The sequence below is a fragment of the Gadus macrocephalus genome, chromosome 9 (assembly GCF_031168955.1).
Source record: "Gadus macrocephalus chromosome 9, ASM3116895v1".
Classification (NCBI taxonomy): domain Eukaryota; kingdom Metazoa; phylum Chordata; class Actinopteri; order Gadiformes; family Gadidae; genus Gadus; species Gadus macrocephalus.
The window spans coordinates 6876365-6882658 of NC_082390.1; positions in this window are offsets into that span (position 1 = coordinate 6876365).

Here is a 6294-nt window from a genome sequence, read left to right on the forward strand (position 1 = left end):
TCTGAGCAAGAACTCTGAGTGGGCAGTTGGCTCATGCTTTGTTTGTGAATTTCATTTTATGGATTTTACATTTCTACTTTCTGCTCTCAAGTGGTCAAAAATAAATGAGCACATCTTTCAGTAAATATAAATCCCTATCGATATGAGTCAACATGAAAAAATCAAACTGAACTTAATATTAAAAAAATGGTTAAACTACTTTAAAAACGAATATTTAACTTGAATTATGTATGTATATATATTCACTTTGTTGAAGCCAACTGAAAGCGCACCAGGTCGCAACTGCTATTATCATGCAATGGATATGGCAGCTTATGAGAATTTGCTGCTTCATTTGATGTTGAAACAAACAGAGTCCTGACAGTGTTTAACAATTAGGTGGAGCTTATTGTGGATCAGCGAGACTTGCTTGTTAATACCTCACAAGTTTGGTTTATTTTCAGCACGATAAGGCCAGATTTGTTTTGGTCTGCTTCACCCCTTATTGAGAGCGCCCTACATCAAAATGTCTGTTTCTGGTCCAAAAAACTTAAAAATCCCTTACCCTTTGTCGGTAGACAAACTTATGCATCAGTCGGATTCTGGCTATGCTGTAGAAAGTAATGCTGTGGTTCCCCTAAAGTAGCTCAAACGCTAGACAGAAACTAACACTGGCCTTCTAATGCCTCTGATAATGAAAACTAGACAAGAAAGTCAGTCAAGAGGTATCTCTTTTGTGTTTTACATTGAAAAATACTTGAGTTTTGTGGATCACCAAGACATTTCAACTCCCCACTACCCCATTTCTTCGAACATCCCTGAAGAGTGTTCCTACCAGGATGAAAACCAAATACTTCAGCACTTTGAAAACAACAGGTCTAAAAGCCCGGAGATATTTTGCCTCTGGCAAGGCAGTGATGTCAGGATGAATTGCCTCAGCTTTGTTTGAGGGTTTTCAAGCAGGAAAAGTATAAAAACCTCTTAACATCAACATCAATAATTCTTAAAGCCCTTTGGAGCCATACAGCTTTTGTCCAAACTTCAGAACAAATCTGAAGGTAAAGCCAAGGGGAGTAACCGATGGCATGATTAAACAGCCCGACGAGAGAGGCTTTTTGTCAAAGGATTAAGGAGACAATCGACAGGATGAAGTGATAACAGCGGTCGTAAACATCCACTTGGCAAGATGAACGATGGATGAATAATGAATGATTGGCTCATTAAAACCTAAGACCTCTCAGACAGAGCTTCGCTGAGTCCGAGCCAAGTCTTATAAGGTGTCTGAAATGTACTAATAAAACAATGTCCAATTATTTTTCACTTCAAAATCATCAACACACCTATACTGCTGAACGTCTCTTCCACATGGCACATCCCCATGCTTTGTGTCTTTCACTGAACCTCTATCGCTCCGTAGATGCAAGTCTGTACGAGAGCAGTCTGACGATTAGCCGTGACAGTTGCTGACTTAGCCTTATTTGACAACATTTCGTCGAGCTGGCACAAAAGATGGATTCTGTTGGTCATATTGTTTTTCCAATATCCCCCATTTGGCTGTCCTGACCCTGTCATTTACCGTGGCGCCCATCCATGTTTAATTCATACAAGCCCTCTGCTCGCGGCACGCCGTCTACAGGCAGCCTGCTGGTCCTGGGCCACCGCCACTCCGCTACCCTGTCTCTGAAAGGCTTCATGAGGGCGCAGGTCGTGGCCATGACGCCTGTGACTTCCGCTCGTCGACTTCCTGCCTGCGGAAGTGGCCGGCCATCGCCATCTGAGCTTAAAGCCACTCCAGATACAAATGACCCAGTGTAAACACAACAACAGGCTCCCACAGCAGCCTCGTCCCTCCAGTGCTGCCCAGGCAGAGTCGCTAGTCGCGTTGGTTCCTCATGCGGCGGGCGGAGAGGCCCCTGACAGAGGTGGAGTCAGAAGCCACAACCCAATTAGCCTCGCGGCTAGCGGACTGCTGTCAGCTTTGCAAGAGAGGGTCTCTCTCCAAACGGGAGCTTAGCCTTGCTGGTGATTGGTTTAATTCCTTGTTCCTTGGAGATCTTTCTGTAATACTGTGGCTGCAATGCCACAGTATTACAGTATTAGTCTGTAGGTTCCAAGTTCCACTTGGATCAGGTCCCTCTCTCTCTCTGTCTCTGCCTCACTCTCAACGTCTCTGTTGAGAGGGCGAGAGAGAGAAGAAGAGAGAGCGAGAGAGAGAGAATGTGAGAGCGAGATAAAACCCTCTCTGATATCATGTCCATATGTTGATTTTACTTTTAGTTAATATTCTTGAAGCTATATACACCACAACACGCTCCTGTGAACTCTGTGATGCTGTGTCTCTCCACGCCACAGCGCAGTGTGTACATGTTCTCAGCAGATGTTCACGGACCTCTGCGGGAGGGAGAGCCCCCCGCGGGGACACAACACCTTGTCTGCCGGGGGGTGTTTGTTTCACACTCTGCTCCATTTTTTTCTGTTTATGTTTCATTCCTAGAAAGGAATTACGTTTTTCAAGTGCTTTCTTCATTTTACTTTTTGTGCAGCTTTTCAAAACAGGGGAAGGACAAAGATGTCCTTCTAAACATTTTGTCCGTGGACGATCTAAATCAAACACGGCAATTATCAACATTAACATTCTCAGAGGAGAAGCACCCCACAGGGTCTGGGCCAGATGACAGAGAGACGGTCTGTAGTTCAGCACATTCCTCAGAGTGTTAATACCATGGTGACAACCTGACAGGCCAGCCATCTGCATCTGGTCAGCAGGCCTGTGGTCCTCCATGTCATTCCAAGAGTGCCTTGGAGGGAAATCTGCTAGTGTTTTAAGGGGGGTTACGTAACAGCAGAGTATTCAGGAAGCAATGTTCTTCCTAGAAGGCCTTGGCAAAATAAAAGCCTGCAGGAGGCTGCATCTGTGATCTGGGTGCTCCTTATACATGTAAAGTGTTAATGTTCACTGGAGTTTGAACACAACAGTCCACTCACACAATGAGGATGAGAATCACTTTTTATCATAGTGGGGGATCTTCCTTAATTATTTTAGAGGCAGATGTACAAACCATAAAAGACAAAGACACTTAACAACGATGCTTTGCTTTCTGTTCGTTTTGCGTCTTTGACCCGCGTGTGGTTACGTGAAGAATCACATAACGCTAAACATGTTCTGCGTTGCCTCAAAGGGTTCATCCGAGACTCACCCGGGGAAGGTAAAGTAAAGGAAACTAATTGAAGCGCGTGTATTTACACCATAAACAGCTGGAGGCCCGGTAGCCGCACACAGCGATCCTTCCAAGCATATGGGAAGTGATCTGCGATAATAAACATCCAAACAGGGGAACGCAGAGCAGCCTGGTTCAGGCTCTCTTCACAAGGCCCGTGACACGCCAGCGCTGTTGTTCTTTGTGATTTCATAGCTGAAGTGATTTCGTTTTCTCTTCCACGGCCCCGAAGGCTGCAGGAACCGCAACATGCATTCAAATATTAGCTGCTCGCAGTAAACAAGGAATCAACCACGCCACGCGCACACACACACACACACACACACACACACACACACACACACACACGGAAGACATACTAAACATTCCAGTCGTACGACAGGGGCAGGCCTGGCACACTGAAGTCCTATTGGGCAGGAACACATGTTCCACACCACACCACAGGGAAATGTTCCCCCCAGATGCCTGACGTAAAAGCCCTGGTCTGTGATGCAGATGACAGAATATTATATCCTCCTGCTTCTCCTAATCCTGGGCTTCATCCACCACTTTGCCCGATACCACAAAGCCCTGATGGTAGCCATTTATTAACTTGGAGCCTATGCATTAAACATGTGGTTCTGAGACAGGGCAACGGCGAGTGCGTCAGCAACGACCAGAGATCAATATCCCACACATTGTCATGGTGGATTATTAACCGCAAGGGATTAACTTCTCTTAATAATTGATCGGATCATACTTCATAGGAGATGGATTCTGCCACTTTTTTGTGGAAACTTCGGGTAAGAGTGGCGAAAGGAAGATGTAAAATGAGATTAGGCACCACATTGGTGTTGGGTGTTTTATTTATTCTAGGATCATTTCACCATGACAGCCATAAAACTCTGGGCAAGCAGGGCAGACCTGTTGTTCCCAGGCCTCGCTATCAACAGGCTTGTAAAGTTATCTGCACCCTGACCACATATTACTTTTTTGTGGAGACCGTCATAAAAAAGGCGCCATTTGATAATTCAGCACTCTGAGAGATGGACCGCGGCATTTCTCTAGACGCCAATTTTCTCTGGTTCCTCTGCTCCTGATTGGCTTGCTCAGCGTTTTTGTTTTCTCTGATTTCACCGCTGATTGGCCGCCTACGTATTTAATTCTAATATCTAATTCGGAAAAATGTCAACGATGGCAAATGGGAGAAAAAAGGGGTTTGCGAAATTGAATGGTTTTGTATTTAGTGAGCACACCAGAGACAGAACATACACACTAAATGCAAGCAACAATGTGATCATATTGGGGATCATATTAATGGCAATAATACCAGTGTCAGATTACATAGAAACCCTGGAAGGCAGGAGAAAAAGGGTTTTACTAGAAAGGAATAACTACAAATGATCCAGCATACAAGCTAAAGTTTGATAAATGACCAACATGTTTGTTCATTTCTAGTAACAAAATTGCATTTTATCTCTTAAAACGGTACCTAGCTTGCCAAAATGTTAGTCACGAATATGTGAGCTACTTTGTGCTGCTCTACATATTTACCCCTGCAACTAGCAAGAGAGTATTTATACGACCCTCACAGAAAATGAAAGCACTGAGCACAAGAAGGGTTTGTTTTAATACCTCAGTTTGTATGTATTCTCTGAACTAAAACAAATGAAAGCCAATTTTGGAAGAGGAAAAACAGCAGGGAAAGCTTTCTCTGTTGACACCCGCTCTTCTGCTGTCAACTCTGACCCCAGCCACTTTGTGAATTCAGACTACAGACAGTGTTGACTATGATATAATGCTGCCGGTACCTCTTGTGTCAAATGTTGACAATGCTTTCCCTAGGCCTTAAAAATACACAGATAATAGGTAAAGGCAAAAATCTACTTCCTGATTGCACGCAGCAAGAACAGCTCACCATAACACTTTTTACAGGCGTGGATGTGATTGCCTCACAAATTGTTAGTGTAGTGTAGTGTACATTTAGTGTAGTGGCTGCTAATAAACCATGTTTTTCTGCTTAACATAAAGAAAGTCTATGCAAGCAACGAATTGTAATCTATTCACAGATAAGTCATGTTGATATGCTTATCCAAACTATTCTAACTACATAAAACCCCAAAATCGAATAGAAAGAGGATGGATTTTTTGCTTGGTCATCCATATCAAAAGTACAAAAAAAGGAATAAGTCCATTAACGGTTTTGATAAACGTGTGTCTTGCTTAAGGCCTGTGTCTCAGGCCGCTAAAGAAAAAACAGTGAATATTGGAACACTTCCAGCTCATTACAGCATGATAGAGCCTGCCAGCTACATATCTCGAAGAGCAGCAAAACAAGAGTTACACAATGTAATATGAGGAGTATTTAAAAAAAAGACGTTTGTCTGTCCTTCCTTCCTTCAGTGAAACCCCTCCTCTAACTAGCTTCATCCAGGGACAGGGCTGTTAAAGGTACAATAGGAAATATAAGAAATTTGCTCTTAAACAGTCATTCCCGACCTTTGACCTAAGGTCTACCACTTTTTTGTAAATAAGACCTTTGAAGGACCAACTCAAATGTAAGTAGGAGCAAATAGATGAATACCAATGCAGTGGCTGGGCAAAGAGTTCCAGCGCCCCCTTTATACACAATTATTACTGCAAGAAGGGCGTGGCCAGTTGGAAACAGTGGAGAGAAAAGGTCTGCAATGCTGCTTATGCACCATCAGTTTATTTAGCCAACTCAAATGAACCCAAAAGATGAAAATATTACAATGGAAAATATATGACGGAATGCACAAAGCATCAACTACAAGCTATACTTCTATATTAACTGTATTTACAGTTATATCATCATCATTACATATAATATTGTGTATTTATCTATATTAATCTTTCTATGATTGTAAATGGATATTCTTGAGAATAAAATCCCAGGTACCACCTGCAGTACCCTTGACTACCACAAGTTGATCACGTTCCACAGGTTGAAAACCACTGGTCTAAAGCACATTCAGTTTTGTAGATGCTAGCGTTCGGGCTACAGGGATCTTCATTATACGCTTCCACCCTGCAGCAGTGTAGAGAAATCTCATGTTAAAGTCGGCCTTGTTTTGGAGAGAGTAGGGAGAGGGAGGGC